Source organism: Halichoerus grypus, chromosome 13 (genome assembly GCF_964656455.1).
Source record: "Halichoerus grypus chromosome 13, mHalGry1.hap1.1, whole genome shotgun sequence".
Lineage (NCBI taxonomy): Eukaryota > Metazoa > Chordata > Mammalia > Carnivora > Phocidae > Halichoerus > Halichoerus grypus.
Genome location: NC_135724.1, coordinates 80,388,400 through 80,416,133, shown reverse-complemented (window position 1 = coordinate 80,416,133; position 27,734 = coordinate 80,388,400). Strand labels below are relative to the sequence as shown.

General features: G+C 47.8%; 1 protein-coding gene across 1 annotated transcript in view; it reads left to right on the top strand.

The window, feature by feature from the left end:
• CCDC60 (coiled-coil domain containing 60) overlaps window positions 1-27,734 on the top strand; it is a 154,912-nt gene that overhangs the window by 26,386 nt on the left and 100,792 nt on the right. The window lies entirely within an intron of this gene.

The following is a 27,734-nucleotide window of genomic DNA, read 5'->3' as shown; positions in this document are numbered from 1 at the left end:
GGCCGCCACCCTGGCACCCGGCACAGGGCCTGGCATAGAGTAGCTGCCAGTTAATGATTGTCAAATGAATGAATGTGATTAAATGGGGGTCCAGAGGCCTGCCAAAGGAATCAGTAAGTGCCTCTGTTATCCACACTTTTGTTTCTTAATCCACTTCCTAAAAGCAAGGATTTTACATTTAAAGGCCCCCCCCCCCAAGGCTAGGCAGGAAATAAAAATGAGCAACTAGGCTTGCAGATGAGGACACATATCTCTCTTTCAAACACTAGGGAAGTCCTGGCCAGACCCAGCCTTGAGACCCGGTCAGAAACAGTGGTCACTCGACCTGTCCAGACCTGCCCGACGTCTGGTTCAGTCCCAGCCCCATCCCCGCACTCAGCCGATTCCAAACACCACCATCCATTTTCAAAGTTCCGTTCCTCCAACCCACAGTATCCATAATGAATTAAGGAAAGCATATCAAACACAATCATGCATTGTTGTTAAGCTCTTGGCAAAGTTGCCAATGTCAGGCAGTTGGCGCACCGGTTCTGCTGTCCGTGTCTGGGACTGTGGCTTAAGTTGTCATAATAATGAATTGCCGTGCTCACTTAGGCTTGGGAACGGATCCAGGACATCATGTTGGGTTGAGAAAAGAAGTACCTCGCAGGGGTACCTCATTTACAAGGCAACAATCCCAAACACACATCACAGTTGGATGGGTGAGAGAAGCTTCTTTTCAACACGGCTCTTTACACCTGCACTTGAGGGTGTGAAATCTATTTGAAGGGGTCGCACGGGTGGAGCATTCTGCTCCTTCCTGCCCAAGTCGGCTTCGTCTCTGCCATCCCCCCACTGGCCTAGGACTTAAAGGCTGAAATGCATATGCTGGGTGGGTAAGAATGGAGGCCTGGAAGTGGTGGGGGCATTCATCAAAAACCCTTGTGCTCCAGCTGTTTGGTTGAAAATATGTGAGCAGGTTGGTAATCAGCTTGAGCCCTAGGACCTAGATGCCTCAGCTGTTGGGGGCTTTCGATCTCCCTACTTGATTCGGTATCTTGAAACAGCCTCATATTTCTTCATTAAGCAACCATCACTGGGGAATTGATTCCTTCTGTAAGAGAGCGAGATCGTGAGGTTGTGTCTACACCAGCAAATAGGTAATTGAGATAATCAACAAAAAATGCAAGAGCCCCAAGTGATGTCTGTGTCCCGTGGGGGCTGGGGGTGGGGGACTTAAATCCCGAAAATTCAAGGTGTTTGTCTCCAGCGCCCCAATCTCAAACATTCCCAAGGCCTCGGACAGAGCAATGGCTTAATAAATAGTTGTGAAATGAACGAATGACTCAGTGACCTGTGTGTCAGGAAATACAACTGCCTTTATAGTCAGAACTGGGTTAGGGGCGCCTGGGTGGCTCAGTCAGTTAAGCATCTGCCTTCGGCTCAGGTCATGATCCCAGGGTCCTGGGATCGAGCCCCACATTGGGCTCCCTGCTCAGCAGGAAGTCTGCTTCTCCCTCTCCCTCTGCCCCTCCCCCTGCTCATGCTCTCTCCCAAATAAATAAATAAAATCTTAAAAAAAAAAAAAAAAAGAACTGTGTTAGAATCCCAGATCTACCACTTAACGTGCAGTAAAATCTTGGTCAAGACACTACTTGTCAGAGCCTCGGTTTTCCCACTGTCAGAATCTCAGAAGCTGTGCCCTAAGTTGCTGTTCAGATTTTCTCAAACAAAGCCCAGCATCCACCCAGTTCTGCAAGCAGCTGTGCTTTCTTACCCCAGAGGTTGTTCATTTCTTGAGGAGTAGGCTGTCCTCCAGACCTCGAGGAAAACACTGCCTTGGAAAGCTCCCTCTCCCTCCTGCAGAACCTGGCCGGGAACCCCATCTCTCCGTCAGAGGTACCAACAGTAACAGCCTACATCCACTATTGACAGGCATTTCTGATTTCCCTGTGACGGTCCCAGCCAGAGACCCTCCCAAATCTGCTGATCTCAGATGGGAGAGGACATCAGGACAAGGACCAGCGTGACGGCTAGCATATTTAAGAGTCCCGGTTTTGGGGGGCGCCTGGGTGGCTCAGTCGTTAAGCGTCTGCCTTCAGCTCAGGTCATGATCCCGGGGTCCTGGGATCGAGGCCCGCATCGGGCTCCCTGCTCCGCGGGAAGCCTGCTTCTCCCTCTCCCACTCCCCCAGCTTGTGTTCCCTCTCTCACTATCTCTCTCTCTGTCAAATAAATAAATTTAAAAAAAAAAAAAAAAAAAAAAAAAAAAAAGAGTCCCGGTTTTGGGGCGCCTGGATGGCACAGTTGGTTGAGCGTCTGACTCTTGGTTTCAGCTCAGGTCATGATCTCAGGGTCTCTCAGGGTCATGAGATCGAGCCCTGCGTTGGGCTCTGTGCTCGGCACAGAGTCTGCTTAAAAGACTCTCTCCCAGTCCTTCTGCCCCTCCCTGCCTCAAATAAATAAATAAATCTTAAAAAAAAAAGGGGGGGGGGTTTGAAGTTAGGCTGAGCCAGGCTTGACCCTGGGCTCCCCTCCCTGCTTGCCAGCTTTGCCACTTTGCCTCTGAGTCCTCGTCTGGAAAGTGGGGGTATAACGTGAATCTTACAGGAGACTGTGAGCTTTAGAGTTGATGCACAAGAAGCATGGTAGCTGAGAGCCATCCTCCCACAGCTGTGGACTCTGAGGTCCCAGGGCAACAAAATCAAGACCAAGACCATCATCTGGCAAAATCTTGGAGGTCTAATTGACCATGAAGAACGCCCCACAAGGGAGCCTTGCTCCTCACCTTCTTCTTGAAAGTGCTTCTGTCTTCAGCACCCACCAAAGAACCTCCACGCTAAGAAACATCTCGGTGCTTGGGCAGGCCACCTACCTTGTCAGCGGACATGACATAGATTTCACACAAGACCCAGGCCAGGCTTGCCCAGAGGTTGCTATGCAAACCACCAGCAGTAAGCAAGATGATTTTAATCTTAATAATTATGTGTTAATTTTGATGATGCATCAGGACAACTCTAACAAGCACTTGAAAGGCATAGCATCACGGATATTATTGCTTATGAGAAAACTAAAGTAGACACTTAAGGGTTTTTTTTTTGTTGTTGTTCAATGTTAACGTAAAGACAAATATGCATAGTAAAAGTGGTGCGTGGACACCACAATAGATTATGGTGATTACAGGAGAAAGTCTGGATTCTGGAAAACGTGGGATCAGGCAGAGGAGGAAATGTTAGGTTTAAGCTACTGAACAGATGGTATAGTCTCTCCTAAGTCCCGAAATGCAGGTCATGTCCCAGCCCCAGAGCAATATTAACTCCCCGATGCTAACTAGGAGTGTTCCAATTCCTTTCCAGTCATGAAATGCCTAGCACATAATCCACACGCCACACATAATCCCGGTCCTTATCCTGGTGCTTAAGCAGAGGCACCAATCCCAGTCCACCCCACCAGCAGCTCTGTGACCCCAAGCAAGGTACTCAACCTCTCTGAGCCTCACTCCCTCCCCTGCAGATGGGGATTTTCATCAGACCAGCCTTGCTTGTCAGAGTTAAGGCACTTGCATGAGAACTTTATACCCACACCACTTACTACATGCCTATTTGTGTGGGACTGTGTGCCTGGCACCATGCCAAACAATTCCATCCCACACTGAACAGTGTGATGGGCCTGAGACCGTATCAGTTAGAGTTTATACCCCCCCCCCACGCTGCCACCAAAACTCCGTGTTACCTTAGACAAAGTATTTCCCCTCTGGTGGGGGGGGGTTCCCTCATCTGTAAAATGGAGGAGGGTCCCCATTCATTTCCCCAAGTTCTCATTAAGAGAAGCTTGGCTTGGCCCCCTTTCCAGCCATCCAGATGTTTCTGAAGTATACCAGTTCTGACATCGCAGAGACCAAACATGTGGGTGATTGACTACATTTTTCACATTTCATTTGCCATCTTGACAGGCTTTAAGTACGTGGATAATGAACTCCGAATTCCAAATGAACTTAAACCGATTCCTTTCTCACTCTCTCTTTGAGGCGAGAAAGGTTTCTTTGAAGGAAATGAGAACTTCATCTTTTTTTTCCTGCTCCTGGCAGAACACCAGGGCTTGCCCAAGGCTGCCTGGTAGGGAGTGGGCTTGCCCCAATGAGAAGGCATATGCTGCAGAGGGAGTTCGGTGTGGTGGTTTAGACACACGGGCTTTGGCATTCCAATAGCCCTGGGTTCCAATCCCACCTCTGCCTGTGAGCCTCTCATCCAGTTACTTGAAATCTTGAGGCTTTCCCCTTGCTCACGTGGATCATAATATCTGTCACTGGGTTATTGTAAAGACTCGATGTATTAAAATGTTAAACATATATGGGGCTGCTAGGGAGCTCAGTCAGTTAAGCGTCCAACTCTTGATTTCAGATCAGGTCTTGATCTCAGGGTCATGAGTTCAAGCCCTGCACAGGGCTCCATGCTGGGCATGGAGCCTCCTTAAAAAAAATACTGAGGCACAGAGAGATTAATTAACTAGCCCAATGTCAGAGGTAGTGATCGGTAGAAACAGGAAAAAAAACATTATAGAAATAGTAAACACACAGATAATTACAGTTGGGAAAGAAAGAGTATGATGAGAAATGCTACAAATGATCGGGTTTAGGGAAAATGCCTCTCAGGAATGGGTCTCTACAGAAAGAAATGTTTGCCCCAATGATGTTCTCTAGAAAAACAACAAATAAAAACCCTAGGTTTGTAGTGTTTGCCAATTTCCGTGGTATAAATACCCCGCTGTGGCCGATTCTGCACCACCCGGATGGCCGAGTTGGGAAGGAGACACAGTCAGCTCACAGCAAGTCACCTTCACAAGCCAGCACAACAGTTTTTTGTCCTCACCTGACTTCCAGTAATTTCCCTGGGAAGACTCTGTTGGCTGTCTTTCCTGGGCCACATCACAGAATGTGCTGGTGCAGATGAAACATGGGCACGAGGCCCCACATTAGCTCTCCATGGGTAGCTCACCCGAAGGCGGTGTTTGATTGCATCGGCCCATGACGGGGTGTGGGGTCAGCGAGTGGGGGAACAATGTCCTTCCTCACCCTGAATGGCTCCCTGCACACAACAATGACAGTTTTCAGCAAAATGGACAGCGCGAGGCTGTGGAGACGGAAGTGGCTCTGATGTCATTAAAATTTCATGTATTTCTGGTGCACGCAAAATCTAATGTGGGAGGCTGCCCCGAAGGCCCTGGAGCCCGTTTCCAAAATGAATCAAGTCCATGGCTCCTTCCTGCCATGGCCAGCCCCTCCCCCCGGAGCTCTTAATGTAAAGCCTGACAAATGTAGCGCTGCCTAATTAACTTGACTATTGTCCCCTAAAAATATCTCTTCTCCTGGCTTTCCTTTGGTGAAAAGAGCAGACTGGTAATCAGACGGAAAGGTCACATTATACCAGGAAATGGGACTGTGTTGGAAGGGGGCCCGCACATCCACTCTCCCGTGCAGTTTCGTGTGTTGGACACGTTTCCTCTCTGTACTTCATTAATAACTAAGAAAATGTGGCCGCATTCAGAGGAACCCACTTGCTGCCACCCCTCGCGTAGCTCAGCCCGCTCCACCCGAGCCGCGGTGGAGGAATCCCTCTCTGAGCCGATGATTGGGGTTTTGCAAACTGCCTCACACCACAAGACTCTTCCTCCACCACCTGCTTCCTCCCGTGCTGCCTTTCCGCAAACACGCGCAGGTGTCCAATTAACCAGAAGGAAGAAGTTGGCTCACTGTGGCCAGAGGAACATAGGTACTCATGTCAATTCGGGTCCTTTGGAAAACAAGTACCAAGACAGAGTTAGAAGAGCAAGAGATAATGTTGGGGGGAATGCATGTGATAGTCCAAGAGGGGAGGGAACAGGATTGAGCAGGGAAAGCATTCAGACTGGGATGAGATCTGACACCCGGGAAAGAAGAGAAGGTAGGAGAAGGGGTATTGAGAAGGGGTAGGAAGAGCGTCAAACTGCAGTGCAGCTCCAAGAGAGTCTTGGCCAGTCCCATGGAGAGTTCCAGAACAAAGACTGCCTATTGGCGGAGCGCACATGGGGCAGCAATGGCCAGGCCCTAGGACTCTCATGGTGCTCTGTTGCTGGCTAAGGCTGGCCAGGCAGTGAGTGTCCTCAACTCCATTGCTTGGCTTTTAAATGACTCAGGGGTTGACCTAAGTGCAAGGCAGGAGCATCTCAGGCTGTTGGCTCTGTTCTGCTCATTCTGTATGCTCACGTAGATTCCTATCCTTTAAGCCATTTGTCCTATATATTCCCAACATTGGGGCCCCACTGTAGATATTGGGGTGTCAGTAACTGGGAGTGGAGGTCACTTCCCCATTTCAGAATATGGGGGGGGGCTGATCTGTGGCTGCAAGGACTTTGGGTGAAAGAGTATTAGCAGGCTGCCACCAGATTATGTGGATGGGAGCTATATCCTCCAGATTCCAACTCAAGTCACAAGAGACAGAGAAGTTGAATAGGAAGTATATCCCAACTGTCATAAAGCCTCCTCTGTGTGACCCACAAAAATCTGGGAAACTCGAATAACCAGTTCTGGTTTTTTTATTCTCAGTGTTTACACGCACAAATAATACCATAAACACATTAACCTTGTAAACAATTACAATATTACGAATAAGGCCGAGAGCTTTGACTAGCATGCCGAGCCGGTTCTTACCCCAGAAGTAGGTGTTGTTAACTATGTAGGGATTCCTTCCTCAGTCCCCCCGCTTTTATGCACAACTAGTAAAAGGGCAAACTTGAAATCAAGCCCAGGACAATTCAGTCCCAAAGTCTTTCCATTTTACCTTTAAACCTTTTCTCTTCCACACGTAACTAACTCTGTGAACACAGGCTCGTAAATGCTTTGCCAAGAATTATAAAGAAGTGCTGACCGGATGCTAGGCATGGTGCTAAGTACTTCACTTAACCTTTACGACAACCCTGTGAGGGGTGGTGTTATTTTTTTTTTTTTTTTTTAAAGATTTTATTTATTTATTTGACAGAGAGAGACAGCGAGAACAGGAACACAAGCAGGGGGAGTGGGAGAGGGAGAAGCAGGCTTCCCGCGGAGCAGGAAGCCCGACGTGGGGCTCGATCCCAGGACCCTGGGATCATGACCTGAGCCGAAGGCAGACGCTTAACGACTGAGCCACCCAGGCGCCCCGAGGGGTGGTGTTATTGATCCCATTTTACTGACGCACAGACTGAGGCTCAGAAAGGTTGTAACTGTCAGAGATGAGTGTCAGAGATGGGATTTGAACCCAGGTCCGTCCACGCTCTTGACAACCAATGCACCTACCTTCCAGGACACAACAGAAATTTGATCTCCCTCCCAACAAGTGGCAAGTGCATTGCTGAAATTGCTTTCTTTTGCCAAACTCCTCAAGACACAAGCCTAGATAACATCGTGGGATTGTCAAGACCCCGGCAGCGGGACTGTGGGATGTGTGCAGAGAGCCAGACCCACTGACCGAATCCTCCCTCTGCACATGATGGCAAGCCACTAACCTAAGATGTTGATAACAGTTGGTGCTCAGCCCAGCCAACGCGTCCTGGCAGTTTGGGATCAGGGGGCATGGTCGTCGGATGACCAGCTTCATCCCACCGGTCTTCACTCATCGTGGAAACCCCCAGTTCGGCCTGGTGAGGTCTTACCAGGCAGTGACCAATTCTGATAATGAAGTGGGGGGAGGGGAGGGAAAAAAAGCCATGACAGGGGCTCATGCCAAATCTTTGTTAGGAAGTTAAAAATAGCTGTTGCTGAGGATGGCCACAGATCATGAACCACATATGCCAACGTAATAGCCCTGTGTAAAATCGTCCCATGTGGGGTGTCCTCCAAGCCACTCACAATTAAGCTTAAGTGATGATATATAGAACATGATTTTCCAGGTGGAGGACACTCCAATGCTTTATGGCCTCGCAGCAGGTACTGAGAGGGCCAGACTGGACTGAAGAATGGCCAGGGCTTGCATCTGGAGTTCTTGGCAGCCCCACTGCCCTCCGTGAGTGTTGATGGGTGGCCCGGAGGACCCACGGCACCGTTCTGGGCTTTGTTAGGGCACAGGAATAAAGAGAAAGCATGGCACAGCGTGGCAGAAGTGGGTTAGCGTCTTATTTAATCCTTGCTGCCATTCTGTGAAAGAGACTCTAATAATCATAGAATGCGTGGCCCAGAGTGGGCCCTCAGTGAGATGTTATTTAGACATGGCTCTTCCCTGAAAGTATTTGCAGTGAAATGTGCAAACAGATCAGGTGAAGATTTAATTGCGTATTAATGCACAATAATTCACCTGCATCTAAATTCTAGATGCAGATGGGAATTGACATGTGGGAGATGCTAGCCCTTGAAAGGTGGCAACGGTGTGAATGACCCAGAGGAGCTACTGGAGGGGGTAATAACCCTCGTGTCGTGGCTTCACAGTTAAGCAGGCAGGAGTCTGAACACCTTGCAGGGAACAGTTGAGGATCTACTGCAGGTGAAATGCAGATGTGAATTAAATACAGATGTGCAGAAAATGGACAAAGTCAAGCCCAGCTCTGGTGGTTCCTGAATTGTCTGCCTGGGGATGCAGGCAACAAGGTACGTCCCTGAAATGGGCACAGATGGAATCTGAGTGTGGAGTTGGCACTGCAAGAATCTTCTAGTTCATTCCCCCACACGCTCATGCTCTGGGAGATGGTCAAGGGTCTCAGAGGTGTTTTGGATATTTCCAAGTACTGGATCTAAATCTCTTTTGTGCAGTTTTACTTTATATCCTTAAGAGGACAACCACAGTTGGGTGGGGACAGTCCCATGCTGGTGCCAGCCCACGCTGTCTCCCAGGAGTCCACTGTCCTCGTGTCTCCCCAGCTCTGCAACCAGTGACATCATGTTGATGGCTTGAAATCAGCCATGGTGGGTGTATTGACACCACTGGAATGGACAAACACTACAAATCAGGGATGTTGTTGTTGTTTTCTCCCCTGGAGAGCAGGTTGTTCAACATTTACCAGAATTTACTGGGTGGGAAATTCATATCAAGAAAGTATATCCTGGGGTCATAAAATCTCCAACTTGGAAGGGATTTTAGATCTCTTACCTGAGTCTCAGGTTTAGTGCTGGCATTCTCCTAGAGGTTTCCCTGACAAGGAGACAAGGCAACCACTAGGGGGACAGCGAGATGATTTTTTGGTGTTATACGGACTGTAACATGAAATCGCATTGTGGAGGAGGTAATCATTTTCCAATTCTCTCCTGTCCGTTTTTATTATGCAAAGGAGAGTCTCAGTTTGGTACTAGTTCAGTCTTTAACGCCTCTCTAACACCTGTAACTTTCCCTGTGAACAAAGAGAGGTCCGGCCCCAGCCCAGAGCCTCTTGCAGGAAACCCAGCCTTGCTGTGCCAGCAAACACTGTTCTGTTTTATCATATTTGCATTTATAGCTACCTGCCATTTGCAACATGGCTTTCTGCCTGCCGTGGTGGCATCAAGTTTTCTTTTTACCGTGTTTTCAAATGAGCCAATTTAAAGACAATTATGAAGAGATTGATAATCCAGGCGGTACTGAGAAGTGACGAATTTCCTGAAGATGGTTTGCAAGTGTGGGGAACATAGATGTACCCGAAGTCAGGCAGGCTTCACTTGAATATATCCAGCCACAGGGAACTCACCACTTCTCAAAGCATCCCTCCTGTTACCATAATCAGTGAAATGTGCCATTCAAATCAAAAGGCTTGGGGCGCCTGGCTGGCTCAGTCGGTAGAGCATGTGACTCTTAATCTCAGGGCCCTGAGTTCAAGCCCCACACAGGGCATGGAGTCTACTGTAAAAAAAAAAAAAAAAAAAAGGTTTACTTTGTCTCTTCCTCTCCACCAGACCACCACCATTTTCAGACTAAGTGTATTTCCTATACTAGTCTCCTATTGAACCAAAAATCCTTAGTCCCCAAGCTTTCTAATTTCCATTCTTGGTTTGTCTTAGGCTCAGAATCCCCATTCATTGTCATGGACTTTTGGGGCTTGGTGGTGAACCCAGCCATAACGTCCCTGAAGGTCTAGTTCTGTCCTTGGTGTGTCAACATTTCTCCCATCAAAGCGGCTTTGCCTCTCCAGGAGGAATTGAGCGCGAGTGGCAGGATAATTGGTTCTGAAGCATCATGGCTCTAGAATTACATTCACTGGCTTCCTCTCTATGCCCTTTGGCGAACCAGCGCCCCCATGTGATGGCCTGATGTTGAGACTCAATGGTGGCTGTTACCTGCTCCGTATTGGGGCCTCCTGTGCACCGGGCACCACGCTGAGAGCCCCACATGCATCCTTTCATTCTCTGCCCTGCACCTCACCACAGCTCCGAGATCCTCTGCTGTCACTACTCCATTCTACAGATGAGGAAGCTGCAGCTCCAAGACCTGAAGTCACCCAAGGTCACCCAGCCAGTGAGCAGGCGAGCCTGGACTCCTAGGCAGACCTGTGAGCCTCCCAAGTCAGTGCTTTTAGCTCATGACAAGGATTTCTGGCCTCAGACCCTCAGGCCTGCCATGGAAAGCAGAAGCAGGTGACAAGGGGAGATGCCTATGCTATGACCAGAGACCCTTGAAGGAAAGGTCTTGTTTTCTAAAGTTAGAAGAACGTGCAATAAGAGAACACCAAGCAGGCTGGCTCTCTGCAGGCATCTGGCACCTTCGTGGATCGTCCCAGATTTATCACTGGTGACTATAGGAGTGGGGAGGGAGGGAGAGAAGAGAGACTCTACTTGACCCGCACCTGGGCAGATGCATACTTCTCTTTCCCCTCAGCAAATGGAGAGCCAATGTTCAGATGCTTTAATCATAATTCTTTGCCTCTTGCCAATAGTCATTAAGATTTTTTTTAAAAAAATTGGTGAATGGGCTCAATCGCAGTCTGTCACGTTTTACCACGAGGTAGGATGTCTCTCCCAGCCTTTTTTAAACACTTTCCCATTCAGCAGACACCGCCTGGTGCCGTCCTGTGTGCCAGACATGTTTTGGGTACAAGGAAAGCGAGGTAGGCATCCCTTCTGCCCTCTGTGGACATCCCAACAAGCATACCACTGTGACAGGTGTAGCAGAGGAAGGGGACAGAGTGTACATAGTGCTGTGGCGGCACCTGACTGGTGCAGGGGCAGAGGGAAAAGTGTTCCTGGCAGGGGGAAGCACGTCTGTGAGGTCCCTGAGCCATGAGAAAGCAGGAGGAGCTCAAAGAGGTCTAGGATGCCCCACGCAAGGGGGCTGGCCCATAGCAGGCCTTCAATAAGGTGGCAGCAAATGAGTGAGTGAAGGGAGGAGCAGAGGGTATGAGGGGAGCAGTGGGAGATGAAGATGGGAACGTACACTCAGACCAGCCATGATGTCTTTGAAGTCTCTTACGAGGAAGTGACTTTGAGGGGAAGCCATGGAAGCACTCTAAACAACGATGTGATCATATTTATGCCTCTCCAGAAATACTGGGCCATCGAGCTATGATTACCCCCACCCACCCACCCTGATACCCTCCAATATCTATTGATATCTATTGAAGCTTAATTTCTCCCCTGTTCTATGAGGCAGCCGAAAATGCCCAGACCCTTGGGAACTGTCTCTCCATTCCTGTCAGCCAATCATTCCTCCAATAGTTTTACACATGGAGGAACTACTCTGTGCCTGCCTATTTGCCATGTTCTCGAGGCTCAACTTGCAAGAGTGAGTCTGGGTGGGGGCCCCCCTTGACCCTTCTCCAAGGTCAATGAACCAGCTGACTTACTATTTAATTTTGGTTCCCACAAAAGCAGAGCCTGAGACAAGGATTTGCATGCAGGAGTTTATTTGGGAGAAGCAGGAATGGGGGAGTGGGAAGAGGGAGAGCACGGTAAGACAAGCCAATAAAGGGTGCATCATTGAGCCTCTATTACCCTTATGGGCCAGGTGGCATGCAAGCCCTCTGGGAAACCACCTCAGAATGGGAGGCCGGGGTGTGTACTTGTTTCCATCCTCCATTGGGTGGGGGCTGCCCCGGAGGTATTAACTCAAATTTGTGGGCTTTGGAGAAAGACCGAAGGCAGATTGGAGGAGATGCAGGTGCTGGAGGTGGGCCATTGCCATAATGTACAGGAACTGTCCCTACCACAGCAGCTGAGGCTGGAGGGCAAAGAGGATGGAGCACGTACCACTAAGTAACATTTACTGGGCATCTACCTGTGCCAGATAGGGTAACCCGCACGGAGACACGCTTGAGCCCTTTAACCCACCCCCAAAACACTGTGAGGCAAATCTTCACGCCACCATGTGCCAGACAAAGACGCTGGGTCTTAGAGACATGACTTATCGAAGGCCACAGATGTGGAAGCAGTGACATGAGTGGGCGGATCTGCGTTCTGGAAGTTCTAGAGAAGTCATCCTGGCTCCACCCACTTCCCCTGTCTCTGAGGCGCGAAGATCGCCATACGACATAGTCCCACCCCCCGAGCCACAGATGATTGGACCCGAGAAAACCACCTGATACCAGCCGTACCAATCAGATTCTCCTCCCTGAGAACCTAGACTTCACAACTGCTCCAGATGGCCCCACAGGATAGAGATGCCGTCCAATTAACTCCAGCGCGGGCACTTTGCCACAGCTGGGAAAGAAAAGACGCAGATGTGCAGAAATCAGCAGTCTTGAGCACTCGTGCCTTTTTGAAGAGCCCAAGAGGCAGAGCAAGTAGCTGAGCTTTCCTGCCATTGGATTCCATCTCCCGCCCCGCCCCACCCCGACCTTGAGTTGGATGAATCTGCCAACCACAGATCCCTGAATAAAACAAGTCTTAAAAAAAAAAAAAAAAAAAAAAAAGACAACCATCAAGAGGGCACGACATGAGAGGGGTGAGCGTTCTGTAGGCAGACGAGATCTGGGGTGTCCATGGGTTTCTCTGCCTGGCCCCTATAAAGAGACCGAGCAAAGACAGTGCCTAGACGAAGGAGAAGAAAGGGAGAAAGATGTCAAAAGTGCCTACAAAATGAAAGCTGTTCAGTAGGGGTCCCGTGTCTGCTGCAGCTGCTGTTTTTTTTCCGATTCTGCTTCTTAATAAAAGAAAGGAGCTCAGCTCGGGCTGCATCCTTCACTGTGGCTTTCCCACTAATAAAAGCAGCCGGGCAATGGGCTTCTGCGCCCAGAGAGCCCCAGTTCATTTTTCGCCCCTCTGTTGGCTGCAGCGTAAGACAGCTCGAGAAGAAATTAATACTCGGAGTTGGTGTCAGCCCCGCTGACAGCAGATCAAGGCCAAAAGACAAATTGCTCATTACAGTTCAGGGAGCTGGAGCCGGGAGGAGAGAGCCGGGCCATCCCCTGCCAGCTCTGGGCAGTTCCGACCGGTGACTTAACTTCAGCCGGGGACCCGCCCTGGCTTCTGCTTGCCTGTGGGGCTTGCGGGGGCTGCTTGTGGGTGAGCAACTGCTTTGGGCCACCTCGGGGCCCCTCATCAGCCATGTTTGTATCATGTCACCGGTGGGACCAGACCTAAAGCTCTAGAAAAGGTGCTTATGTGGGTCAGTTGCTCATCCTGGGGTCAGGGTGGTGGTCCTCGGTGGCTGCAGAGCCAATAGGAAGGCAGAGGGGCCTGGAACAATGAGAAGTCAGACATGGGTGGAAAGCCCTCTGTCACCCTTTGCCTTGTATTCTCTACCCTTGTCCTCTGATCTTTTTATGTAAGACAACTGACCACTTCACAGTCAGGGATATGGTGTTTTGTGGGAGGGGTCCCACACAAGGCCTACACCCAAAAGGGCCAATGGGGGCTGATATCGAGCTGCATTCATTCACCTCGCGCTCTGGCACAGGGCTGCCGACCTTTGGAGAGAGGGTGGCTTTTCCAAATTTGCACAAAGGTGCTGCTTGGATTCGTGAAAGTCCTGGCAACATTATATTTGAGAGCCCTTGGCTTATTTATTGTCCGTCTCCGCCAAGTAGAATATAAGCTCCATCAGGGCAGTGATGGTGCTGGGAATATTCCACCTGCCTCTCCTGGTCCCCTTGTCACCCTTCTCCTCCCTGCTCCATGTCTGGGGAGGATGACCTCCATGGTACGCCTCAGTGAGTTCCCTTGTGTTCAGGCTTCGAGTTGGATTCAGCCAAGAGGAGGCACTACTGGAAGATCAAAGGGTGGGAGGGTGGCGTCCTCTTTATTCAGCTGCAGCTTGGCTGCTGGAAATTGGTCACCAGGACTGTCCCTCCCACCTCATCTTTCTGTGTTCAGTGGACCCCAAAACTCTCCATTCTCAGCCATGTATTTCAGATGACAACTGGACCCTGTCTGAAAAAATGTTGCTTTTCTCTCTCACTGGGGGGTAAAAAAAATAAGTATTACACTCAGAGAAGCATCCTTTTCGATTTCCAGAACAATACTTCCTCTGACATTCTTCTTTTCATCCATTTGCCAGACCTCTTCTCTAAAATTAGCGCTGGTGGGGGCTTCCTCAACCACGTTAATTCTACTCTGACAAAGCGTGGGGGCGACACCAGACACAACAGAGCTATTCAGTCTCGGGAGACGCTGTGCCATCACAACAAAGGCGTGAGTCTTCAGAGCAGCCACGCAAGGTCTCTTGGGCATAATGACCAGGTGGCAACATTCTTGGGTCCTAAGGACTGTGCAGTATTCTCCCTCCAGAGAAAACAATGATTTAATGGCAGCATGACAGAAGCTTTGGGACTAATGGTACCCAGCCCAGAAATCAGAGCCAGGCAAATGTAGGAGACGACTGGAAGGCAATTATCACACAGTCCATGCCTACAACTCTGTCATTACCATCTGAGCCCTGCAGGAAGCCCTTCCCCTCCGGAAGGTCAAATGCAGATGGTGCTAAATAGTTGAAAGAAAAGAGCTGGGAACTGGGGACAACAGGACAGATCTTTCAAAGGAGAATTTTCCAGATTTATATACAGAGCACCTTATCCACCTCCTCTCTTTCCCTCTCTCCTTTCTTCTCTTTTCCTGTCTGTCTCTCATACACACACACACACACACACACACACATGCACACACACATATGCCTCAATCCCAATGATACACCTCTTCTGTTTCCCAAACCCAGTTCCCACAAAGCTTTGTTTAATGCAGGCTAGGAAAAGTGACATTGCCTACTCGACAAGTAGCTTTTGATTAAAAACACTGAACTCTGCCCAAGTAATTGTACTACACACAAGAAAAACATTTGAGGGTCTGAAGAGAAGTTTCCCTTTGTTCCCAGCCTGAAATAGTGGTTAAAAAAAAAAAGAAGAAAAAATATCTCTGGCTTGCATTGTTTGAACAAAACTTGCATCTGTACATTCTAGAATTTGCTCCATTTTTCCATAATGAGCACACGGGATGTTTTCTATACGTTATTTTTAATGGCAAAAGTCATAAGTGAAATCCGTTTGTGTTGCCAAAAGGGCAACTGATCTACACACAAAAACAGAAGTCTCTTTTGAGTATCACTTCCCATCCATTTCCCGTCTCTGCAGGTAAATACTTTTCGTGTCTGACGTGGCTCTTCCCACACCCTTTCTCTATAGGTATAAACGTATGCATGTGAATCTTCACACATATTTTACTTTGAGGATAATTTCGTTTTTCGGGAGTGGGGTTCTATGACATGTATTACTTCGCGACTTTTAAAAACTTAAGAATACTCTCGGGGATCTTTGCACGGTGAAATCAGTGCATAGAAACTTACCTTTTTGTTTCTAATGGTTGACTAGAATTCAGTAGATTAATAAACAGCTGAATAAACCATCGTTTATTTCACTAGGTTGCTATGGAGGCACGTTCAGGCGATTCCTCACCTCTGGTTATTATAAGTAGTGCTACAATCAATTACTCGTATGTTGCCGCCTTGGATGTATGAGCCCATATTTCTATATGGGATAGACTGTTATATCAATTAGGACACTCTGGGCCACATGGCTAAGCAACAAGGGCTTTATTTATGAGAAGTCTAATGTAGGTCAGTTCCAAAGATGGCTAATTTGAGGGCTCCATGCCACCATCACAGACACAGAGGCTTCCTTTACATCCTTCTGTTTTTCCACCCTCAGAAGGTGGGAATGTCTCCCTCCAGGGGTCACATGATAGCTAGAGATGTTCTAGATGACACTGCAGAAATATCTTCAACTTTCCTCAGGCCTATCAGCCTGGACTGAACTGCCAGCTAACACATACACCAGTCCTTGGCAAGGGCCATGCAACCACCCTGATTGGCATGGACCGCCATGATTCCTCCTCTGGCTCTTGGAGGAAGATGGGGGAGAAAATGGGTTTTATTCAACCATATGCCTTCCAGAAAATACGTATCTGTTTAGAGGCTACCAACAGCACCCGAGTACCAGTTTCTTCACATATTCACCTATTCTTAATAAGATGTCTAAATTTTTGCCAATAAGATGGGCGAAGAGGGCATCTCGTTTTCTTGCATTTACTTGATTTCTAATGAGATGGATGATCATCTATATATTTATTGCTCATTTGTATTTTCTCTTCTGAGAATTACCTATTTGTATCATTAGCCTTACTTTCTATTGGATAGTTTGCTGTGCTTTCTATTGATTTGTTTGAGTTTGATATATACATCCTGGACACACATAATCGAGAAATTTTAAAAGGTTGTTAAGAGTAAAGAACACTTAAATCATCTATCTCTGTCCTTCCTTGGATTCTCAAGGGTTTCTACCACAGCTCAGGAAACAAAGGAAGAAATTGCATTTTGTGGAAAAGGTTATGGTGATATGCTTTCTAAACTGAATGCTTCAGAACAAAAGTGCCTTGCCAGATGTTACAATACATTTTGGAAACACCGCATACAATGTCTGTCTTTCAGAGTCCCACAAATACACAAACAGCCATAGGGACCAGCTCATCATGACCGCCCCCTAGCTGTGTGACCTCAGCCCCATCATTCCATCTCTCTGAGTCTTGCTGTCCTCAGTGTACAACAGACCTCACAGGGCTGTTAGGGAGTGTAGCAGATGCGTCCATGCTCTGCGGTGTCTCCCTGGCTCTTCCCATGCTTAAGCACATCCTCGGTTCTCCGCCTGTGGTCTGAGTCAGTCCAGAAGGGTGATGCCCTCAGGAGCAGCCCACCACCAAGGGCAGACAAATGTTGGTGGATAAGGACCTGGACTGGCTGCCTTTAGAGGAAACAACTCTGGGCACATTCTGTACCAAGAGTGGACAAACCACAGCTCGCCGGCTAAATCCCGCCACCACCTGTTATTCTAAGGTTTTATTGGCAAACAGCCACACCCACTTGTTTATACATTGTACATACTGTCTATGGCTGCTTTCAAGCTATAAGGAGAGAGCTACACACACAACAGGGACTCTATGCCCTGCAAAGCCTAAAATATTTACTGTGTGGTCCCTTCCACGCAATTGCTGACCCTCACTCTCTACATTCCTTGGGGTCCCAGCGGGATGAGCTCAGGTCGCCCACAGTGGGTAACCCGCGTGCTCATTAGCAGACTTTCCTTTCCTTGTTCCACTCCCTTACTGGTGTTTGCTGGGATCACCTCCCAAATACATTCTTTGTGCTCATAAAGCTGGGATGTCCTGGGCAGATTTGGAGAAGAATGGGCAGAATGGAAAAAGGCAGAGGGTTGCAGACAATGATGGGTCTGAGGTCCACGTGCATCTTGAGGGTTAGAGTCCCCGCCACCTTCACTTCCACAAGTACTGTGCGCATGCACGCGCACACACACACACACACACACCCCACGTGCATGCACACATGTACAGTGAGCCTGCCATTTGTATGGGGAGGTTGGTACATGTTACGTTCGTGGTTGGGGACTTGCAAACCGACGGAAAATGCAAACGGAGAGATGAAGATGCATTTCTCTCCCTGGACCCTGACTCCTGTCTAGCGAGTGGCCACGTGAAAGAGTGGACTTTCTCCACCGGGAAACGTCTGTTTTCTCTGTAACTACGCATATGTGCACATATGAAATAAACAGTCACCAAACATTTCTCCGAGAGGGGGGAGGACCTCCTAATGTCCCCCCATTACTTGCAGTGCTACAATAACACCACTCTCAAAATTCAGGGGACAAGGCTGTAGTCTTAAACGCGCCCAGCCTCTTCCCACCTCCAGACATTTGCACCAGCTACTCCTGCTGCTAGAATACTTCCTTAGTAAATGCACTTGTGTCGTTATTTGAGTCTTAGTTTAGACATCACTTCCCCCAAAGAAGCCTCCCCTAATCCTCCTTTCAAGGGTCACTAAGCAGTCCGGGCCCCCCCGTAACGCTGTGTTTGCTGTGCTTACCAGACTTTTCCGTTGTGGTACTTACCATAATAACTAAGTAGATGTTTGCTGAATGTCTTCCTCTCCCACCAGACTCTAAGCTTCATGGGTATAGAAGTTTCTTTTGAGTATGTATCCAGAAATGGAATTGCAGGATCAAATGCTAATTCTAGTTTTCTTTTCTTTTTTTTTTTTTTTAAGGAACGGCCATACTGTTTTCCACAGTGGTTGTACCATTTTATATTCTATCTTCTCTTAAATGCCATCTGCATTTGGGGTGCCTTCAGGATTTATAAAAGATATTCTGAGAACTTGGACACTAGCCATTGAACCATGGGGATGCCAGACAACGGTTCGGTGTGTTAGGCACAGAAATAAATGCTAGAGCTTGGACTGCAGTCTCACGCTGATTAGCACTGGAAGGCCAACTCCCACACATCATAGCTGTGGGACTTCGGGCAGGTTACTTAACCATTCTGAGCCTCGGTTTCTGTCTCTGTACAGTGACAGCAGTAATAATCCCTACCTGAAAGGGCTGTTGTAGATGTCACATAGAATAGTGCGTGTAAAGTGTGTGGGGCAGGGTCTGGCACATAGCGAGTGTCAATGAATGAGAGTGTGCTATTACTATTGATAGCCCCTGAAGAAAGCTAAGACAATTTTGATGTGTAGGTTGAAGGGACCTTTCTGCATTAGGATAATAGAAGGTCTGGTGTCTTTTCTTCCTTCTGAACCCTGGAAAATTGCTTGGCCTCAGGTTGCTTCTTCTAGAAACCTCTGCAGCAGGGTCCTGCAGCGTGCCTATGGGATGCTTGGCACCACTAAGTGTTCAAGACACCTCCTTGCACACTCACCGGTTTGCTCCACTCCAGGGCACACTACTGCAAAGTGCAGAGGCCAGAATTCAGGGCAGGCCCTTGGAAATACTCACAGATCTGTTATTTCAAGATCAGCTTACCCATGCCTTCTTGGTCATAAGTAACACAAATCCCTTGAGAGAAGTTTGATCAAAAAGGGAGAATCTATCCAAGGACAAGGGATGTCCTGTGTAATTCAACGGCAGAAGCTGCAGTGGAATCTCCCAAGAGTGGTCCCAGAACCTAGGACATCGTCTCTTCATCTTTCCCCACATCCACTCTCTGCAGACCAACATACGTGGAAGATGGTGGCTGCTCCCAGAGACCATGCTCCTCTGAGAACTGCCTTCTGCCGGACGGTAGCCAGCTTTGAACGATGCACCACGGTTGCCCCCTCTTCACCTCATCCATGAACAGAGGTGGACACCTGACCCACGCTGGTCCTATCAGATTCTTCCTTGGGAATCTGGAATCGAGGCTGATTTGTCTTGGCTGGTTTTCTCCACTACGACATGGTGGTTTATAATATTTACCTTGTCAGACTGTGGTGAAATTAGTAAAAAGAAGCCATCCCAAGTTCTTAGTCCAACAGAGGGCATACGCAAGCACTCAGTACTAAGTTTTACTGGTATTATCGTTGTTCTTCCAAATTCCAAGCTCCCTAGCCTCACACACAGTGGTGCTCAATAAATATTTATTGGATGGATGAATGAATGAATGAATGAGTCAACAAGAGCACGCCATCGGCTGTAGTCGTGCTATTTAATGGTGCTCAGTTATCACAATATATGGACCTCATGTTTGTGCAAAACGCTTGTTTCTGCCAGTCACGGGACTTTGTCACCTAAATAACCCCAAGTTGAACATCCCACACCCCAGGGCCTCGTGTTGTGAGGTGCAGGCGCTATCTAAGAGTTCTGAGAGTTGCCAGGTGCTCACGATACATTTTCCAGGTCGTTAAACCTCTAGTTAGACAAACTCAATCATGTGTATTCGTTAAAATGAGATTTGAGCCATTTCAGAGACGAGGCTCATAGTGCAGGAAATATGGTCTGAGTTTTTCTTTGACAGGGAGGAAACGCAATCCACAACAGCATAAGAGTTCCACAGCCTATTTCTCATTTTATAGTTTCTGTGGTCGTTCTCCCTCTCCTGAATGCTTCCTGTTCTGTGTTCACGACTCCTAAATAATATTTATTTTGTCTGAGTCCCCACCTACACCATAGCCTCAAAAATGCACATCCTGGAGATTTGTACCTGCATTAAACAGGGAGAATGTTTATATTTTTAAAATGTAGCTGGCAATAAACGACTTTTGAAAGGTACCTTGGACAAACACAGACAAACATGATTCATCAACTCGCCCTCAGAGTGCAAGTCGCCGGGAAAAATTTTGCAAGAGGAATCTTCTTCTGGTGTTTGAGAACAGAGCCTTAGAAGTCGTCCCTGTGTCCATACCGGGGCAGGTTTCTAGAGGAGGGAAATATCACACTGTAGCTTCCTGCGTCTGTGTGACATTTTCAGTGAAGAAATCCGAAGAAATCCGGCAAGGAAATAAGGACTCATTTAATGGAACTCCCCTCAGGGGTGTGAACAGGATGACAAAAGGTCAGATGACCTTTTCTGGTCCAGCAGGGCTACAATGGAGCCATCAGGCATTAACAAGCACCTTCAGGAAGAGAACGAGCGCACACACCTTCTTTGGTCTGGCAAAGACTGTTTAACAGCCCCAAGCATCTTGAGCTTAAACATGTTTGAGTCCCAAGATCTGGGAACAATGACAAGCCTTTAATGGGTCCCCAGAAAATATTTGTCGAATTAATAATATTCTTGCTAGACAAAAAGAAAAAGACAGCTACCATTTACCAACAGCTGGCTACATGCCAGACGCTCTGCATCCACTAGTTCTACTGGTCACAAAGTAATATTTACCTTGCAAGGCAGGCATTATGATGAGCAACTTCCCCATTTTAGGCGTAAGAACACTGAGGCTCAGAGAAGATAAAGCACCTGTCCAAGGAGACCCCACCAGGAAGTAGAAGACTGAGGATTTGAAATCTGTGCCTGACATTAAAGTCTGTGCTCTTGGCCTTTTGTGCTCTCCAGCCCTCTCCTTTAGCTTCCTAAGTGCATCTGCTCTAGTTCTTTCTGCCGGCCGTGAGGAAGCAGGGGATAAGGTCCATGTGCTGAGTGCCGCCCCACCCTATGGTAGTCCATTCCGGGACCCAGCTCCTCGGTGCCTGCTGAGCCTGAAGAGGCTTCCGCCCGCTTCCAAGCATCCCCCAAAAGCACAGTTGCACCTTCTAATTGCTCCCAGAGTGGGCAGGCTCCCGGCTATACAGAAAACAGTAATTCTCATGGGTAACCGAGGCATGGTGTGTGACAAAACATGGGCAACTGGTCTCCCCGAGACTGATTAGGAAGACTGATGATCTTGATCCTCCATGTCCTTTTCAACCTGGCGTATATTCTGCTCCCTTCCAGTTCTTAGAGCTCCTATGAAATGACATCAATCCCCTCCCTCTTGCATTACACATTCCACAGTCATTTGGTCAACCCACAAACACTAATTGATCCCTTACAAAGACAAGACCATCTGATCTCAGGAGCAGGGCAGATGCATCACACGAACAGCTCTGGTGCATGAGCTCAGTGTTCCAAGGAGAGAGGCTTGTCAATATGCAGTGGGAACAGAGAAGCATGCCTAATTTGGCCAGGAGAGGGAGAACTGAAGAAGGGGGTTCTCAGAGGTGGTGATATTTAAATCGAGTCTCAGAGGATGAGTAGAAGTCTTCAGAGTGGGAGAGGAAAGAAGGAGCATCCCTTGCAGGAGACATAATGTGTTCCCAGGAGGGTACATGTTTCAAAGGCATCTAGAGATTAAGCAGAGGACGGGGTACTGGGGGGAGAGGTATAGCCAGCAGATGCAGGCGCGAAAGGCTCTGCAGAAAACCCCAAAGAACTGGGATGTTGCTTTGAGGTCAACGGGGAGCCATCGAAGGATTTCAAGGAAAAGAGTGATAGTAAGGTTTGCTATAGAAAGATGGCATATTAGTGTCCTAGGATTGCCTCAACTACCACTAACTGGGTGGCCTAAAACAACAGAGACTTATTCTCTCACAGTTCAGGAGGTCAGGAGGCCAAAATTAAAGTATCAGCAGGGTTGGTTCCTTCTGGAGAGAGTGAGCTCTCTGCTGGCTCCCGGGGTTTGCTGGTCTGACCCTTGGGGTCCCTGGGCTTGCACCTGCTTCTCTCCAATCTCGGCCTCCTTCTTCACATGGCCTCTCCTCTGGGTCCTCCTTTTCTTATAAGGACATCAGTCATCAGATTTAGGGCCCACCCTCATCGGATATGACCTTATCTTCACTACTGACATCTTCAAAAACCCTATTTCCAAATAACGTCCCATTCTGAAGTTGCAAGTGGATGTGGGAGTGGGGGAGGACACTATGAAACCCACTACAGATCGTGAAGAGGCAAGAATGTCAGTGAGAAACCCCCCGACCCCCCGAGCAGGCAGGAAGCCAATTCCAGAGAGGGAATGGGGCCTGGAAGTGGAAGAGGGGCCCATCGCCACCCTGAGGACTTTCATGCAGGTCTTTTTCCCAAGGGGAGAGGGGAGGTAATGGCCCAATGAGCCCTGTTGGAAAGGATCTTAGGAATCAAAGCATCCACTTTTTCTCTGTTTACTGAAGAAAGTGGTCGCAGATGCTATTAAGTGGTGGAACCAGCATTTTATAACCAGATAGTCTGTCTCAAGCATCCCTTTATATTCTTAAGATTGTTTTTAATGCATACTGGCTTTGTCTAGTAAGGTTTAGCTTAGACAGGGCCTTCAGGAGCTGAGGAACTTATTGGCAGAGCTCATAATTGTCTTAATAGCCAACAGTTATTAAGCACACACTAAATGCCAGGTGCGATGTGAGGTGCCTTGAATTCATTAGCTGTGATTCTCACATCGTGTCTGAAAAGAAAAGCCATATTATGAATGTCCTCATTTGACAGGTGAGAAAATGTGTGCTCAGTGAGGTTATAACTTGCCCAGGGTCACACAGGAGTAAAGCTGAACTGGCAACCAGGGCCACATGATGCTTAAGGCAGTTTTTCTAAACTAAAAAGAATCATTTTTTTTTTTTAAAGAACCCACCATTGAGAAAAATACACAGGATTATGGAAGTGGGGTATGAAAATCTGATCAAGTAGCCCCAAGTTATCTTGGTCCAAATGAAAGAGTTTCCATGTCCCTAGCTTGGGATAAAGAACGCATTCTAGAAGCCTGGATGATAACCTGGGGTCACCCCTCCCCACCCCAGTCTGTGGGGGAGCTCCCCAGAAGGAGATGCATATAGGACCCAGACGGGTACCCTCCTGTCAAGTGAGAGGCCGGGGCTCTGACTTAATTAATCCCCTTCTCCCTGCCAACATTTTCCTTGCCCTCCCGTCTGTTCCCTTGCCCTTAATCCCGTCTGGGGATTAAGGGACCTTTTCAGCTCCAGCTTATTTGGAGTAAGGTTCTTTCGAACGAGTGGCCAACTTTTTTTTTTTTTCCTTTGAGCCTGACATGCAGAGCCAGCTGTTGAATCAGAAAACTGCCAACAGAGCCTGTCATGCCCAGATATCTGGTGTCTGCTTGGGTGTGTGGGGTTTTTTTTTAATACTTGTAGGGTTTTTCCTTCTAATTATTATTAGTGTTATTATTCAAAAGGAATCTGGAACTTGCAGATGCAAAGATCAAGAGGGGCCATGTTCTTCCCTAAATGCCCCAACAGGACTCTATAAAGACGGAGGGTGAAGGACAGGGAGGAGGTTGACACCATCACCCTGACTGACCTCAGCCCGCCCTCATCCCATAGCTTCCTGTGCTCATCTGCTTTCGCCCATGATGGCTACCAACGAGCATCCTGATTAGCCAACTGGTCCCCCCTGGTGTAGCCAAAGTATCCAGTTACCCATGGAGTGTAATCTGAAGGGGGACCAGCATGGCTCACCCTAAAACATAGCCCAACACACTAAACCTGGTGCATACCTGAAATTATACCATTTTCCAAGCATACCATTGGGTTAAGCATTGCCTACTCCCTGCACTCCATTTTCAGGGTGAAAATGCTACTAGGCTCAGTGATAGCTCATGTCACTCCCACCTTAGTATAAATTAGTCTACAGATTGGTTTCCATAGGTCAGAGCAGTATGGGGACATTTGGCACCTTGGGATGGGGAGAAAGAAATGTTAATGCGGAAGAGTAAATATTAGACATCACTAGAGAATGAAAGAGAAGGAAACTAGAAGTTATTAGGCACCTACTGTGTGCCAGTCCTTTACATATATGTTATTTCTATTTTCCTAACAACCTTCTAAAGTTGGCACTATCATCCACATTTTGTAGCTGACTCACTAACATCCATCCCGGCTGAACCATCTAACCCTGGGGGTTCTCAGACTGTAGCAGGCAGAGGAATCCTCAGAAGAGGCTGATGGAGAATATTCCTGGACCCCACCCCCAGAGGTCCTGATTTAGCTGGTCTTATATATAGCCCATGAATTTGCAGGTATAATAAGCTCCCAAGTGATGCTGATGATACTGGCCCATGGACCACAGTTTGAGCAGCATGGGTCTAGTCATGGCAATCTTATTCACCTAGCCAGTGATTAGTTCAAATGATGGACCAACTCAAGTCCATTTGGACTAATGAGACATGAAAGATTCGCCAGGGCTTTTGGGAAAGAAGCCTTGACCCCAATTGCTACCAGCAGCCATTTTACAAACATGAGGGGAAGATGTCTGAGGATGAAGCTGATTCTATGGGGAGCTGACCCTGTGGGCAGCTCAACCGCATGACAGAACCTCTAAGCCAACCCCAAATCCTACTCTGGACTCCCTGGTACATGAAGTAATGCATTTCCCTATATTTTAAGCAAGGGTGGGTGGAGTTTCCTTTTGCCTTCAGCCTCCTAACAGACATTAAACTATGACTCTCGGATGAAGAGAAAGAGAAATTCAATCCAAGGCCAAGGTCACACAGCTGGTAAACCAGTTCTGGGAGGTGCCAAATGTCTTTCCAACTTGTCACGCTGCCTGAGTGGCTTTCTGTCCAATACCTGATGTGGTTCCCCTTCTACTTTGGCCATAGTTTGGGGGCCAGACTCAACTACTCTTTTACCATCAAGAGGTTAAGGATTACATCCATCCATCTGTCCATCCTTCCCTTCATCAAGTGTTCATCCCATGCTTGCTGCATGTCATGCCCTGTGCTTGTGATCCACTGGAAAACAAGATTCAGTCTTAGCCCTGAAGGAGCTCAAATCGAGAGGAAGAGACAGCTCCACAATCTCAGCATCTCCGTCTCCCTTCCTGAGACTTTACCCCTGCAGTCAGCCCACTGGTTCCCAAATGCCCAGTGTTGCTGAGTTTCTAAGCTGTTGGCAGATAATAAAAGCCCAGTCTTTTATTCAACTCAGACCGATTTATACACCTTTGGGAAATTGGAATTTTTTTTTTTTAAAAAACATCAGTAAAGCAATTCAAGATCCTCAGTAACGGGGATTATATAAATACTCAACCATCACATTTCTCTGTTTATAGAGCATCAAAGTGCACAGCACATTATAAAACTTCTAATTAATCCTCGTAATGCTCTCGTGTCATGAGCAAAGGGCAGATAATAACCCTACTTTACCAATGGGACCAACGGCCACTGTAATTCAGCGACTTGCCTGTGGTCATGTGGCAGACACCTGCATTTTACACCTTCATTAACAGCACAGCTTATTAATTATAACAATTACATTAACAACTAGCATTTATTGAGAGACCCCATAAACCCAGCTGCATCCTGAGAACTTGACACACATTAGCACATTAAATTTCCATCACAACCCTATGAAGTAGGCTCTGTGCACGAGAAAACCGAAGCGCAAAGAGCTGTTGCATTTGCCAAAGACTCTGGACAGTCTATGTGACTCCAAATCTCATAGCTGCCCTTCCATTCATTGTACCTGCTGGGTGGCCTGTTGGGAAGCAAGGCCCTGTGTATTCTTGTCCCGGGTCTCTGCTGCTTTACTGTGTGGCCTTAGGAAAATTCTCAACCTCTCTGGGTCTTGGATTGCTCATCTGTCTGTGGAACAGGGAGAGTACTCACTCTGGAACTAAGCTACGGCTTGAATTTCAACTACTCTACCTCTGCCCCTTACTTGTCATGTAAGTCTGTAAGTTTACTCCATGTCTCTGTGAGTCCATTTTCTAATCCGTGAGATAGAGTTAAAAACAGTCCTATCCACAAAATGTATTGCAAGAGTGAAATGAGTTAATACATGTAAAGCACCTAGGATGGCTCCTTGTAACACTTAGTAAGCATTCCATAAATGGTGGCCATTTTTAGTATATCTGTCATGTGATGGAGGGGGCTGTGCTGGGTAATCTCTCAACTCTGATGATCTCTGATGACTTTATTATTATTTTTTAAAAGATTTTACTTACTTATTTGAGAGGGAGAGGGAGGGAGAGAGAGAGCACAAGTGGGGGGAGGAGCAGACGGAGAGGGAGAAGCAGACTCCCCGCTGAGCAGGAAACCTGATGGAGGGTTTGATCCCGAGTCTCTGGGATCGTGACCTGAGCGGAAGGCAGATGCTTAACTGACTGAGGCACCCAGACGCCTCCTCTGATGATTTTAAAATCAGTGCTCTCCCGGGCACCTGGGTGGCTCAGTCAGTTAAGCGTCTGACTTCAGCTTCAGGGTCCTGAGATCGAGCCCCACTCGGCGCTCAGCGGGGAGTCTGCCTGTCCCTCTGCCCCTTCCCCTGCTCATACATACTCTCTCTCTCAAATAAATAAAATCTTAAAAAAAAAAAAAGAAAAGCTATATAGAATCAGTGCTCTCGCATGGGTTTTGGTTTAGACACAGGGAAACAGTATAACTCTCCTGGGGTATAGTTTGGGGTCATCTAGACTAGTCGCAATATGCTAGCAAAATCATCGTCAAGACCTTTTGATTACAAATGATAGGAAAACTCAATTCAAAGTGGCCTAAGCAAAAGAGAAAATTAATTGTCTCAAGTAAACAAAAAGTCCATAGGTAAATCTCACTTCAGGAATAGTTAGGTCCAGGTGCTCCAACAATATCTTTATCTTATTTCTTCTTTCTCCTATGTTGGCTTCATTCTCAAGTAGGCTTTACCAAAATGGTGACCAAGATGACCAACCAAGAGCTCCAGGCTGACGTTCTCCTAGCTCAGCAATCTCTATGGAAAGAGAGCTCTTTCCTAACAGCTGAAGCAAGTATCCTGGGATTGAAAGCCGTTAAGCCGCTGGGTCTCAGATTCATAAAAGAGGCAAACCCTCCCTTTGGGCAGGGAGCTGCTAGTATATTTTCACTGGCCAGGGCTATGTCATGTGCCCATCCTTGAAGCCACATGGATCGAGGTTGGGAGAGGCAGCTCCCCTGGGAAGGTGATTGCTGGGTCTGTGCCTAGGAGGAGGTTACTGCAGCCCTAGCTGTCCACAGATTTCCCCAGCTAGGGCTCCAAGAGTATAACTTTGGGCTTTAATCAGCTCAAGCTGCAAATCAGTGTCCCATCTCCAATCCCAGGCGCCTGGGTAGGCTCCCAGCCACCATGCTTAAATAGGAAGGTTCTCTATCAGCTCCAGATCTTCACACA